We start from the raw sequence: 16,266 nt of genomic DNA, 5'->3' as shown, positions 1-16,266 counted from the left end.
TCTGTAGCAAAGCATTGAGATTTGTTGAGTATGTCATCCGAGGCTGACAGACAGTGGATCCCCTAAGACTGACAACAGACAATAAGCCTATTATTGAAGTCAATCATCTTCTGTTTGTATTGAGGCATCATCCTAGCTGAAGGTAAAATTCAGGTGATGGCCAAGGGTATACCTGCCTGAAACACATAATGTGAGAGATCAGTCATGTCTGTCATCACACAGTCCAAAGAGGTATGTCTCAAGTCTTACACAACAACAGGAACTATGATCTAGTCATAACAATACCTGTTGTTGACACATTAGACTGTATGTGTGATATACCTTATCCTGGCACCTCACAGACAGCTGGCCATGACCTTTACTTTATTTAGCCTGGTGAGAAGGACATCACTGTGACACATGAAGTAATCACCTATGACTAATATGTTTGAATTTGTGTTTTGCGGTAAGGGTTTGACCAGTGAGACAGTGGTGCATTAGCTATTATGTGTACTGTATTCTGCAAAGGAAGTATTATGTGTAAAGTGCTTGTGTTTCTGTTTCTGAGGTGTGTGTGTGGTGATTAGGTATGTTTCTGGTATGGACCTCTGCATATGCAGGTATGTGTGATGTGGGTTTGGGTGGAGTAGGAGGTAAGTTGGGCATGTTGGCACCCTGCTCATTGTCATATGTACTGACATGTATGTGACAGAGCATGGATTCAAGGTTTTTAATGTAGATGCATCTCTCACACATTGTGTTTGTGTGGAGTAGGAGTAGAAGTTTGAGGACACTGTCCACATCTCTGCAACAGTCAAAGATAATGCCATTAGCAATAGATCATTGCTTGTATATACATCACAACAGGCCAAAGTTAGGCAGTGGCCTGACAGATACTTACATGCAACATGCTACTAACTTTATGGTGTCATTCTAAGGTAAAACAGTACCTGACAGTGTAGGATAGCATGGTGGATTGAGTACACTGCTTTGCCAGGCTTTTAGCACTTGAATGAGGCATAATCCAGTTATTAGGCATGGTTGCATGAGCATACTTATAAATGTGACAATGTACAACTCCAGCAAAGTAAGGGTCATGCTGCTACACCCTTGGAGTTCACAGCCTCAAACACACACTCTGTAGCCACTCTTTGCAGTAAAGATGTGCATGGCCATGCATGCACAGAAAATTTGTCCAACTTTACTGTCATTGTGTAAGCTTTGCAAGTCTACAATGTCTGTCAAGCAACCAGACAGCAAATGTATGTTGTGTGAAATGATGTGGGAATACAGCTTAGTGTTCTGGGAGCATAAATGTACATAGGACATACCTAGAACATGTTGGAGGGACAGGGACGTTGCCCAAAGTTGGCTACCTGTCTGCAGTAGGCCTCACATCCATGTCACACAGATCATCATCATTACGCTGTTGAAGGCCAGGCTGCTTGAACTGCTGTGGAGCTGTCACCTAACATGGATCACTGCCACTGTGGAGCTTGATGGAGCAACCTTGGACATCTATGTCACCTGAGATTTAACCTTATATTATGATGCAGCACCTGTGTTCCTAATCACCATCATGTCGATACCCAAGTCAAATGATAAGAGTCTCTGAATCCAAGGCATAATATATGCAAATGTCAAATGATTGGGCTGGTTGCTAACTAAGGTATCTACCTGGAGAAGGCTACAAGAAGCCTACAGAGCCTTGTATCATGTGTGACAAGTGTGTGGATTAAAAAACAGGCAGTGGCCCGCTTCTTATCTTGAGCTTGGTGCTAACGTTTTGCTGGTGAGAGACAAAGAGTAGAAGCTTTGTATCCTATCACAGTGAGACCATATTGAGACCAGCACTAGTAGTAGCCAGGCAGCAGCAATTCAGGTGACTCCCCTATTTTCAGCATTCTTTATAAGGTAATTGTTCTTTCCCAGTGTGCACTGCTTGATTAGTGTGTAATTTCAGAATAACTCCCTAAATACACCATCCTTAACTTTACAAGATATATGTATTACTTTCTCCTCCAGGGTTTGGCTGTGTTCTGTACAGAACTAGACACCTTGAGTGACATTTTTGTAAACCATGATGGCATTAACTCCAATACAGAGTTGCACAAAAGACAATCAGCATGCACTGTCAAGCATTGTCTCCATAGTTGCAGACCAGATACTTGTGACATTGAGTGATATTCTCAATACAACTGTGTAATCAATAATAATGAATCTGTTGAAATGGATACAGGGATTCTCACTGTGGACCCCCCCCCCCCCCCGCCGGTGGATACTGGCATCCTGATGCAATTTAGAAATCACAACATTTTTATCCACAACCACTTCATCATCAAACAAACTTATATGGTATGTGAGAAATGTATATACACAATGTCATTGGAGGTAAAGCTCTCATATAAAAGGACTCCTAATGTCTATAAGGTAGTCAGTGGTACACACGCTACAGCCATCACACAAAATCCAAAGCAGACATGAGCTGGGGAACTGACATGTAACTTACATAAATCACAGACACCTCGTAGAGAAAGTCCAGATAAAAAATACCCTCAGCAGACCCATTTGCACTCTGTGAAAACAACACACATATCAACACATAGAGCAACATTTCATGAAAGAACAACCTATAAGCCCATAAGTCAAGCCGATACACAATCCAGCATTCTAGTCATCGCTGACTTCATGCAAATGAGAGTTGTCATTGAATCCCATACTGACACAAATGTTCTCCAGGAGGGGCTGACACAGGCATTCAGTTGTCATCAGAGCCATGGGCTAACACTAAATACCAAGAAATGCACAATACTATCCTTTGGGAAGTCATTCTGAACAGGTCTCCGTGTACTCAGTGACTTATGGACACAGACAGTGATCTACCCTTTGCCTGTTACATGTCTGTAATATTGTGGAGATCATTCTATGTTGATCAATCTATAAACAAAAGTATGGCATGTAAATCCAGGAAAGCCATTGTTTCACAGTAATCGGCATTCAACATACCTATCATTGGTGCAATGCCACCTTTACTATGTAACTAGCCAGGCATATCCAACAAATGTAACATCCACAGAGGTTCCTCTGTAAAGCACTACATGGTAAATGTAACATGTCCTATGCAGACAACATAAAGGCCCTAGCCATGTAGTTTGCCTCCTACATGTTTTGGAGGGATGGTGTACGCCTGACATACAGGTTGAGGTCAGACCCCACTGTGGACATATCCACAAAACAAGTAGCACCAGAATCACCTGTTCTACAGACCTACACCTTGACAATGCTATATATAGGACATGCTTGAGACACTGGTATGTAACTCAGAGACTACACCCTACAAGGAACAGGTTCCACATCCATGTGAAGCACATTTCCGCCCTAATACAAATCAAGTTACACAATTGGATGGGGAACAGGATAATCATACCTGCTTGTGGACAAGTGTCTACAATGGGCACATGGAAACTGTGGATGGTTCAACCCCGACGCCCCAGATTGTAGATGTTTCAGCTCCCAAAATCCTGCTTACACTTATCAATGGTGTCATACCTTAACAGTGTTTGGGGATGCATGACTAGCCTTAAAGGAACCCTTGTGTTTGTTAGCCTATTAAACAGATATGAACCTTATAAACTCCAGAACCTATACTGTGTTACCTTTATGATGACATTTGATTTGTGTGTTGACATTCAGTTCTGTGCTCTGACATTGATGAGTTGATTCTAGATGTGTACCCATAGGTGTGTCCTACACAATCCTGAATAAATTTACCAAATTCCATGCAACATTGGCCTCCTGCTCCCTAGATATAGATGGCATAACAGAAACCTGGCTTAAGCCTCACATCAAAGACTCTGAAAATACAGAAAATGGTTACAATATCATCAGACAAGATAGACTAAGCAAACAAGGAGGTGGAGTAGCAATTATGTACAAAGACCCTCTTAAAGTGAAAACAACAAAACTGTACTCTCCCAGTCATCCCCAATGCAGAAATTCTACTCACATGCCTGCAAATTAATCCTCATAAAGCCATCAATATTATAGCCAACAACCTGCCAAGCATAGAATCCCTCCTTTCTTGATCTGATTCCTATTTCAACCAAGAAACTATCATCTTAGGTGACTTTAATTTTGACTGGCTTTCCTGCTCCTCTAACTGCCTTACTAACTTTATCAACCTATACAATTTCTCCCAAACTATTATCTGCCCCACTCACACTGACAAACAAAAAACAGTTATTACTTGAATGGATATTAACCAACAAGCCCGACCTGGGCTACCAAGCAGGCTGCCTACCAATCACACTAAGTGACCATGCCCCAACATTTCTAGTAAAGAAAATAATTCAAACCCAAGCTCACATACCACTCAAATACACATGTAGCAAGAAAAATGTCTCCCCCTATACATGTATCTACTACTTCAACACTGTGACTGGTTTCCATTAAGAGACCTACAACTAGACCTCGCAGTGAAATACTTCAACAACAAATTCCTTGAAATTTTAAATAATCTTGCCCCTACCAGGAAAATACACTCCAAATCCAAACAATTACCATGGTTATCTAATGATGCTAAACTAATCAAACTAAGAGATAGAGCCTGGTCGCTCCATCATACCTCCAAAGAATAAATTGATTTCATCGTACATCAGCAACTAAGAAACCAAGTTAAGAAAAAAATCACCAGAGATTAAAAAAAACTACTTTCACATCTACCAACAAAAGTACCTGCACAACCCACAAAGGTTCTGGCAAATTATTAACTATCTCCTTAACCCTGGGAAAACCTCCAACCCTGCCCCCTCCACTGCTAACACCTCTGATCCCTTAGCCACACAGCTCAACTCTCACTTTATCAACTGTATCTCTTCCCTCTTAGACAGCAAAGAAACTCATCCACTCACAGTCCCTTCCCATACCACCGAGAACACAAACTCTTTCTCCTTCAAACTCATTCAAACTACTTACATAAAGAAACTCCAATGTAAGCTAAAACCCACCTGTCTTGCTGCTGACCAGCTACCCAATGAATTCCTAAATACAACTGTCCCTTCCATTGCCTACCCCATATCCATCCAATCAATCGCTCTATCTCTGAACAGTATATTCCTTATCTCTGGAAAATTTCACACATGATACCCATTCACAAGGGTGGCTGTCTAAAGATATCTCAAACTACCGACCAATTGCCAATCTCTCCCATAGCCAAAATTCTAGAAAAATGTATACACCAACAGCTCACCTCTAACAATCTGCTATCCAGCTCACAGCATGGCTTCAGACTGACCTAAACATAGTACAAACTCGGCATTAATAACCTTTACTGATATTGTCCATCATCTCAAAAATGAAGGTCAGCTAATCTCAGCAATTTTCCTAGATATGTCAAAAACATTTGGTACTGTATCCCACCAACTGCTACTTAACAAACTTGCATCATGTAATCTCAACACATCATCCCTAATCTGGTTCCTAGCTATCTGTCAAATCAACAGCAGGCTACAAAATGGTAGAAACAACTCTCCCAAGTACTACCAGTATCCACTGGTGTACCCCAAGGATCCATACTTGGTCCCCTCTTCTTCGTCATATTTACCAACAACCTAAACTCTGCCACCCAATTTACCACTATCATCCAATATGCCGATGATTCCTCACTAATCTGCTCAGCCCCTTCTCCCAAGACCAACAACTCAAAATGCAGAAATTGTTCCACGATATTGAAAATTACCTCTCCAACCATCAACTCATCCTAAACCCAAACACGACTAAGTTAATGATTTTCTCAAACAAATCCTCCAAACTGAGCCCTCTACCTCTCCCTATTTACTTCTCTAATAGAACAAAAATTGAACCTACTAGACTAAGCTTCTAGGAATTACAATAGATGATAGACTAAAATTTGACAAGCATTTCTCCCTAACAATCAAAAAAGTCCATTCCAAACTAGGCGCTCTCTATAGGGCCAAACCATACCTTACTCACCAATCCAGATTAGCCACAGCTATATAGCATTTACTATCTACCCTCCTCTACTGCTCATATATTTTCACCAACCTGCGTAAGGCTGACTTTAATAATCTAGAGTCCTTCTATAATAAAATAGCTATGTTTGCGGCCAATCATGCCCACCACACTCATCACTGCTGCAGTCTCGTGCAACTCAGCTGGCTTGAACTTCTCAAATTGTTGAGACTAAACCAACTTTGCTTTGTCCACTAAGTCATACACAACCCCAGTATCTTCCCTGTATTGTCAACTCTTGTCCACTCTAATATTAACTGCAGGTCCCTTAGATCTTCCAACAGGCTTATGCTAAAACTTGCCGAGCTTAACAGCTATGATGGCAACTCCCTCTATTCCAATAAAATAGCCAAGGACTGGAATACTCTTCCTCAGCACATCCAAAACTATCCCAAAAATTCTTCATTTAAAAAAAAAGCCTAAAACACTATCTCAATCGCAACTGGATCTGCCCCTGTACTTCACCTGTCTAATTTCTCATAACTCCCTTTCTCATGCACCTCTGTTCATGCACTTCTCTTTAGCACCTTTAAGCAGTCTTTGATTGGATGTTTCGTTTTCTGTTATAGTTTATAATGTTTCCAGTTATCAATATCTCTGTATTATGCTATATTACATTTTCCAGTCATCAATATCTCTGTATGTAATATCTTACAGTTTTTACATCTATTTGTTTCTTCTTAGTAGTTTTATTAAGTGCCTAGTTGTTAATTACTTGCTTCATGAGAATTTTTTTTCTTAACTATATTTGTTTTACTGTACTGGAGCTTTTCTCCCTAGGTCTCCACTGAAAACAGGCTACTAGCCCAGTTGGACACTACCTGGTTAACAAATATAAATACATGAATAAATACATACATACATAAACATTTCCATGTGACACCTGTCATTGTGTGACTACACAGCCATTATAACAGCATCCATTGTAATGTGCACACACTATAATGGAATAGTCATTGTAAATGGCAGCATACAAATTCTGAAAACGAACGGTAGAAGTAGCATGTCAAAAGCAACATTGGATGAAACAAATTCATAGTGATGTAGATAGTCGCCCTGTGCATCAGACACATAGCTTTATTTCCTGCATCCATGAGAGAGATGAGAGGGATGTGGCACGGGTATCATCACTTGCACAGGGTGTTGTGTGGGGGTGCAGGTGGCCTAGGATGACCCAATAGGTTGGTAAGCTTGTGTGTGAGTCAGGAAGGGATGCAGGCAGAAAGGACCATGGAAATGTGACAAGTGTGTCAGTAACTGACCTGAATGTGACAGAGGTGTGTGAGAGTCTTAGTGCACAAGCCAAGCTTAGTGCTAGCCCTACATGTCTGCATGTTGGACAGCTGTGAGCTGTGCTTGGTAGAGTTGACAGTTCATCCTCTCCACCCCCGAACATGTGAACTGGCTCTGCCAGGTGTTGCACTGGCACCTCCATACCCAAGGTCAGATGCTGTGGTACTACTTGAGTGTGACTGCTATCTGCTGGGAATGTGTCCTCCATGGGCCACCCAGGAACATGAGCTCATGGCATGCCATGCCTTTGGAGAGCTGGATGTACTGCCACTGCTGGAGTGTGATTGTGCATGGCCACTTTAACTCCCAGCAAATGTAGTTGCTGACCTATGTCCATGAGGCCGATGATCAACTCTTACCAGATGTTACATCACAGACAATGTGCATTCCAAGACAGTGTGTAATCTGTCTCAGACCAACATCTTTCCACTGTGTCAGTGAACCGATCTAGCAATCCAGTGGAGACAGTCACGGATGTCATACTGCACTGCATCCATAATACTGAGCATTCATTTGGCATTCCTTTCTGAACATGCCTGTGCCAACATGATGTCCCTAAACATATGCTGAGTGACACAAGATGAGACACCTGCAACAGGTGTTGGAGGGACAGTATGCCTCCTATGAGCACCCCTATCAATTTACCTGTGTGGAACCTAACCAACTGTTTGGCTATGGCCAGTGTCGACAGTCACTGAAGCCACAGTAGCCACACTTCCCTATTCAATGTCCCCACCCTCTGACTGTCCAATACCTGTGGTCACAGGGGACTGGATATGTATAGGCATACTGGCTGTGTACAGCGATAATGAGGGCAGATGAAGGATGTCAACCTTTGTGTCAAATTCAGCCCCTACAACCACCAGCTGTGCTTCACTTTGCCCACAATCATCATCACAGTCTGAAGAGACACTGACATCAGGTTGTGAAGGAGACAAAGGCTAACCTTCCTGGTCACCTGTGGTAAAAGGGGAAAAGCATTGCATTAATACCTGCACTACAATGGTCTTCACTACTATGCTGCAATATATGTAAAGCTGTATATACTGCTATCAATATTACACACTTGTATAACCCACAACCACATACAGTAGGATGTGAGGACATTATTTTCTAAGCCACATCTGTAATCATTTGGAAATAAATGTTCTTAAGACAGGAATTTCATAAGTAAAACATAAATGATCTACACTGTTGACATTCTGTAAAACTCTGCACAGTTGACAGTTATGGCAATATGCAATGTCCTGACAATACTGTCAAATCAATCACTGTGGTCACACCTACAAGGCATATGTATGACTCTAAACTGTGTACAGTCCAAAAATATCTGTACAGTTGGCAATCATGCAAATGGTTTATCAATCGAGCCAGTAGGTCTGTGTTGATACTTGGGTGAATAAGTGAACTAAATCTACATCTCGGACAAAACAGTTTTGTGCTTACCAGCAGCAGAAGCATGGCCTTTTCCAATTCCTGACAGTCCTGGAAAAATGTGAGAGAGAGGTAATGTACACAGCAGCACATGTGACAGTATAATATGGCTAATACTTCAAAATATCTCACATTTACATTAGTTGCTATGTTAACAAGTATGTGTATCACATACTGTACATAAGTTTAAAACTGCAACTAACCCCCCCAAAACACCTGACACCCAAGTAAAACTATGTGCACCCTGACACACAGATTGCTACTGTATTCCAATGCTGATCCAACTAAGCATACCTGGATCCTTGAGTGGAAATCATTCCACCTACAGCCACAACATATGAGGTGATGGATGCCTAGGAGCTGTCCTGTGTTGCAAGGTTTGCCAGGAATTCTTCAGTGGCTGGCAGAGGTTGTTCTGCTGCAGGCCCACCACCAAAGATGTGATGATCCCTGGTCATGTCCATTGCATGTCTGTGTGCCAAGTTGATCTCGTCAGTGGCATGGTGTTGCACCTGCTCATATGTGCAATTGTGATGAGCCACAGCATTAATGTTGTGCACCAGTTTGTCCCACAATGCTGTATGCTCTTGGCTATTTGCCATCCCTCTGGACAGCACGACTTAGTGGTGTTGTGTCAATGTCTCAGTAATGAGGTTGTTTTCTACCTCAGTGAAAGGTGGATGGTGTCTGGCATGTATGATATCTCCATAAATACAAATAAATGAGAACACATGTCAGCATCAGATATGTGGCAGCTCCATATGTAGAGATACAGCAATGAAGGAAGCCTATTGGTATTCCTTGCCTGGCTACACATCTCTTAATCAACAGTGTGCCAAACATACAAAGGTTGTGGAAGGAACTAGGATAGTAGCAACAGTGACCCACAGCTGTTTGTGACAGGACAGATACTCATGTATGATCACAAAACAAACACAGAAGTCAATTTTAGTGTGCCCCATAGTGGGCAACCCCCCCCCACCCATAACATATGTATAAAAAACAGTGCCAACCAAATAGTAGGATACTACTACAACTTCTAACAAAGGAAGTATCCATGAGACCTGTGTAGTTAGTTAATACAGAGCATTATACCCTTGCTGTACTCTCTATCCTTTGTAGGTGTAACACAGCTGGAGATCACTAGCATGCCATCATTACATTTCTTTTTTTTTTTCCAAATATATTTGTATTGCATTTTTTTCTTATTTTAATACAAGAAAAGAATATCACAGAAAAATATAAGAACAGGTACTAGGAATATCAAGTTGCAGTAATCATATTAAAGTATATATAACATGAACCATCAGTGTTAAACTAACAATATGCAAAATTAACTAACAATCAAGCTGTTCATATTGAGCTCTAATACAAAAAACTACACATAGATAATATACAGCATGTTGAAATATGACATTAATCATCACTACATTTCTAAGAAAGGCTTATTGATGTAATCCTCATTCCCCCAAGTATATTTAAACATATGTATCATGTTGAAAACAAAATGATTACATACCTGATGGAGAACAAAACTCCTCTTTTGAAAGATACAGCTATATGAGTAATGTGTGAATGAGTTAATCATACAAACTAACTCTCCTACAAAATGGTTCCCCTAGCTAGGTGTTTACATTTTTAAGATGGTTCTGATTAACAGGTGATTGCCTCTGAACCAATCTGTGTTTCAGGAGTGCTACATGTGTCATACACAGCTGATTTACAGTATAATCAGCCAATCCCATGCAACTACTCAGTATAAGGCCTCAATGTAGACTCCATCCCCTTTTGCACATTTCGGGTTAGAAATTACTGGGGTAAGGATTATGTCAGCACAGAGAGAATGTTTGTAGCAGTTACTTGTTTCATACAGATGTCTGTGCTACAGGCTGAAACTGCTGCTGCTGCAGGCAATAGGCATAGCTAGAGAGGCTGCAGGAGTAACTGTGTGATCTGTGGCAACCTTGGTGTACAGCCAAAGCCTGATTGAGGGAACCCATCATACTGGAAAGTAAGGTATGTGTTTAAGGTCAGTATGTTAGCCAAAGATATCAGTAGCAGAGCAAAAGGAAACATGCTTGTTTTATCCTAGAATAAGGTAAGGGGCACATTAACCATTATGTCAACCAGTCAGATAACTGCCAAGTCATGTGTTATGTCATGGTATAAATCTAGAACATGTGTGCTCCCAGCCGTTGCTTCTAGCACAAGCTTCATATATATTTGTACCTTGTGCTGCTGTGGTTCTCTTTAATATCATTAGCAAATCATTGTGGGCTGCAGTCTGATATGACTGTGCCTCGAGTGAATTACATACTTCAAAATCCTCTGAGAATTCGTAGTAATGCATGACCTGATATTCTATGCACTTTCTACTGTTGTAATAGGAATAGTTTAAATGGGGTCCTATCTGTAGGCATTTGACTGCCATTATTTAGAAGCAAACAGGCATTCAAACTGTATTGCTTTGGGTGGATAAGTAGGTGATGAGACAGTCCACATATAAGAATTTACACTGGTGATGTACTCATACATGTATTTTAAATGCTAGACACGGCTGTATTTTAACACAGGAACATGTGGGCCAAAAATTAATGTTTTAACAGCATTTAACAGACTTAGCTACTGTGTCACTGTTGTAGATGATGCATTTCTACATGTTGTAGATAAAATTGAATTACACAATTACTGCTGTTAGATACTTCACTTGCATCTAGTCTTATATGTATGGCTTTATAGTGATGTATTTCTCTACCAGAGTCCCAGTTACACTCCTATTTTTCCATTAACCTTATAGCTGATTTATGCATTGTGGCACAATGCATAGCATGGCTTAAACATGCTTAATGACAGGAACTTGGCAATTACTATGTTTTGCTTAAAACACCTGTACTAATTAATAGCTGTGTGGCTTGGTGGGCTACTGCACTGTTTTCCCGGTGCAATGGTCCTGTGTTTGAAATAGAGTGTAGATGTAACTTTTGAATGTGATTACTATTTTTTCAAATACATATATCAATATACCACCATTTAGCTTAGCATAGGGATGCTTCGCACAGCATCGAGCAAAAATTAAAATGGGGAGATAGGACAGTGATGAAATAGGGTGTAAGCAGGGGGAAACATAGTGAAAGGCAGGTAGGTATGTGCAGGAATGCATTTTAACAATGTTTTTAGCTGAATTTGGACAATCACCCCCCAGAGAGAAGGGCGACAACAACTTAAGTGCGTTATCAAGCCAATTGGTCCAAATTAAGTGTGTGAAATGGAGAGCTATGCATGGGACAATTTTTTTTTTTTGTTAAGGTGAAAGTGGAATGCTGGGGAAGGGACATAGGTATGTGTGGGGGGAGCTAAGTTGGGAAGGTCTGGAAGATTTTAGAAACGGACTAGACAGCAGATAGGGTTGGTGTGTGACAGAAGGCGGGGTGTACACCCTGGTGGGGGAGGATGTTGTGGAGTCCTAGTCCCATTGATGTCAGACACGGTAGCAGTGTGACTCAAGTCCTCACCCATAGCTTTGTCAGCACTGAATCTTCACTGCTCCTGTGGAGGCAGTGGTCGATGCAGGTACCTGGGGTGAGAATGCCCCACCAGGATAGACAGCATGCTCTCTATCCAGTGTGGGCGTAGACCAACAGTTCTGCTCAGCAGCCCGTGTACCATCCTGGCAGTTCATCATGGGTGAAAAAAGCACCCCTTAACTTCCACTCCCAGAGGGGTGACCACACCCAGCCTGTGGGGAGGAACTACCCGATGAAGCAGGGAATGTAGGGGCAGCAGAGTGGGTAACATCAGGCTGTGGCCCAGACCTGCTGGGCCCTGGTGTTGCAACCAGGGGAGCTAAGGTAGTTGGATTACCTGGAACTGGCCTACTTTGTCACACTGTGGCTAATTAAATATAAATATAAGGAGAAATAAACATAACCAAACAGATGTAATTAATAACATAAGAGAAAAATGTAATGAGTAATAGAAAGAAATAGAAAATAATATAATGACAAACACAATACATAATGTAAATGAAAGTTTTTTTAACAGCAAAGCAATATTAAATTATATATAAGGCCAACATAAGAGGTAATTACAAATAATATATTAATATCAAATTATAATAATAAGCATAATAAATAAATAAAAGAAGACAAGGGATAGGGTGAGAAAGAAAAAAGAACATTAGTAGCTTCACAGATAACATTACACAGACTACTACTGCATACTTTTAGATATGTTAGATTTCTGTTGTGAGAACAGTGACTGTTTATATTGTATAGATGATGTTGCACTTACATAGCTCTCAACCTGTTAGCATGGGACATTATGGGCCAAGTCATACAAAATGGTGATACAAAGGCACATCAACAGGGAACATTTTTACGTAGTGTGTTCATACATTAGTAGCAAAGTGTTTTGATAACAGATTAGCCATTAAATTGCATTCCAAGTAATGTCATATATCTGCAAATCAAAGGACCAGACATATGAGGCAGTAGTCATTACATTCTGCAAAAAAGTGACAGTTGAGAGGTATGTTTGTGTACACTAATTACACTAGACAGTTGGTAATTTCTCAGTTGGCTGCTGTGGGATTAGAATCCACCAAATTGAATCCAATAATACTGAACTCTTTATTTAAAAATAATGAATTATCAAAGCTCCATCTCCTTTAAAATTTTTATTGAGTCATGTTGTGTCAAATTGTAAATTTACACGCATGCATCGCTGTGTCTGTCTGGTGTCGTACTGGAACACACAAGCAGCGACTACAGGAATATTGAGCACTTTATTTGAAAAAAAGTAATTATAAAACACCATCTCCTTTTAAACTTTATTGCTTAATGATGCTTCATATCTGGCATTTACCCACATGTCTAGGACTTTTGTCAACTTACCCGTATACATTGTTCATTTACTGAGTGCAATCTAAAGCATATTTCAGACAAAATGTGCAGAACACAAGCTTTGCCCTTAATCTGGGTATTGTACAGCATTTATTTCTGACATTTGTTGGTGCATTATTTAGTAACTTACATGTAACAGTTGACTGTTGCCAGATTAGAACACACATAGAGTGAATACAGGAATACTGAACACTTTATTTGAAAACATTCTTTATCAAAGCACCATCTCCTTTTAAATGTTATTGATAATGTTGCTTCACATCTGGCATTTAGCCTCATGGATACCTGTCTAGGACCTCTGTTAACTTTCCCATGTACCCTGTTCATTTAGTGAGTGCAATCTACAGCATATTTCAGACACAATGGGCAGCACACAAGCTTGACCCTTAGCTGGGTATTGTCCTACATTTATTTCTGACATTTGTTGGTGAATTATTTAGTACTTCATATGTAACAGTTGACTGGTGTCGAATTAGAACACACAAGCAGTGAATACAGGAATACTGAACACATTATTTGAAAATATTACTTATCAAAGCACTGACTTATTTTAAACTTTATTGATTAATGTTGCTTCAAGCACATGGATAGCTATCTAGGACATTTGCTAACTTACCCATATAACCTGTTCATTTATTGCATATAATTTACAGCATAATACAGACAAAATGAGCAGAATACAAGCTTGACTCTTAATATGGGTATTACACTACATTTATTTCTGACATTTGTTGTTCTATTAAATTAAAAATGGAGAAAAGACCACGCTGGAAGCAGAAAAATCTTAGCGCTTTCGTTTACTAAAATATTTAAACTTCTTCAGACAATACAAAAATGACAAATACATGTTTAAATACAATAAAATTAGTGATGTCATTAATCACAGAAATAACCCCACCCCATTTTAAAGTCACAACCATTCTCACAAGATCCATGTATACATATGTATCACATATACTTTGTTAAAACTGTTAAATCATGAACAAAAGGTTAAGGTGATTACAAAACCAATAACTTCCATATTAAGAAGGAAATATGTCTCAGAAAACTAGTTCAATAAGATTCTTCATATTATCTCAATAAGGCTTTAATTACTTTTGATCGAAATTAAATCATTAAGCCCTGGTGGAGCTGCGGCATTCACTTTTAATTGCCACAATACTTCCTTTTCTTCTAATTTTAAGCTAATAGGACCACCCCTGCCATTTTCCAGGACCTTGTCAATGACTACAAAAAGGAAATCATGCTCAGGGAAAATTGATAAATGCATAGCCAGGGCATTATTGATATTCCCCTTCTGCATTGCATAACAATGTTCACATATTCTATTTTTGAGTGGTCTATCAGTTTTTCCCACGTAAAAGGTGGGACATTTAGAGCATAAACCTAAATAGACCACTCCCCTAGTGTTACAGTTGTATCTATCTTTAATATGCAACCTCCACTTGCCTATTGTTATTGAGTTAACTACTTTGATGTATTTACACCAACGACAATTTTCACACTTGTCCATACCACAATGTGGCCGGTGGCAGTAAGATTTATTACCTTCAATCAAACCTTTCAAATTGATCCCCCTTCGGAATAGTATATGAGGGCACTCAGCAATGTGTTTACTCACCAATTTTTATAAATAATAGATTTTAAAAGAGGGGCATCCAAGGAAAAAGTAGTGATAAAACTCAATCTCCCTATTTCACCAAAATTCAAATTATTCCGTGTGGAGGGAACTATATTATTGATAGAATTATTATACAAAAAACTGTCAGATGTATGTGTTGATTCATTTGTTAGCTCACCAACCAGCCCTGGGTCCATTTTAATTTCACTAATACGAAGAATTAGCCTAAAAGGACCGCAAGCTCTTTTAATAGTTACTTCTTCAATAAGGTCTTCAATCAACTTAATTGGATACCCACGTTTCACAAACATATTCCTTAATGTATTGCATTCCTGCAAAAAATCTTCCTCCAAGGTAACCATCCTATTAATTGGTTGTGACTTTAAAATGGGGTGGGGTTATTTTTTTTATTAATGACATCACTAATTTTATTGTATTTAAACATGTATTTGTCATTTTTGTATTGTCTGAAGAAGTTTACATATTTTTAGTAAACAAAAGCGCTAACTAAGATTTTTCTGCTTCCAGCGTGGTCTTTTCTCCATTTTTAATTTATTTGGTTTATTCATCAAGTTTTCTTTATTTGTTGTTCTATTCATTTATCGAGTGCAACCTACAGCATATTTCAGACAATGAGCAGACCAGAACAGTGGCTCGTAATCTGGGAAGACCACAACATTAACTAATGGCTGGAAGCTATGCTACAGAGTACTGCATGCTTACTTGTTTTACCATTTCATATATGCACTGACAAATTAATAAAGATGTAGGATGCCCCAGTTATTTCATACCTGACTGTTAGGACTGCAAAATCTGTATTTACTTTACTGTATTATTAGGTTATCCATTAAGTTATTACTTTGATGATTTTCTTACTTACCACACTCTTGCCTTGTCCTGGCCAAATGCCCAGCATTGGACTATACTTTATAAGCCCACTCTTCTGCAGCTGTGGTATGTATGCCAGTTTTGCATACATTCAGCTTGTATAGTTATAAATTACTGAAA

The sequence above is a fragment of the Protopterus annectens genome, chromosome 5.part1 (assembly GCF_019279795.1).
Source record: "Protopterus annectens isolate FY-2018-M chromosome 5.part1, PAN1.0, whole genome shotgun sequence".
Classification (NCBI taxonomy): Eukaryota; Metazoa; Chordata; order Ceratodontiformes; family Protopteridae; genus Protopterus; species Protopterus annectens.
The sequence above is the reverse complement of the archived record's forward strand: the minus strand, read 5'-3'. Positions refer to the sequence as shown.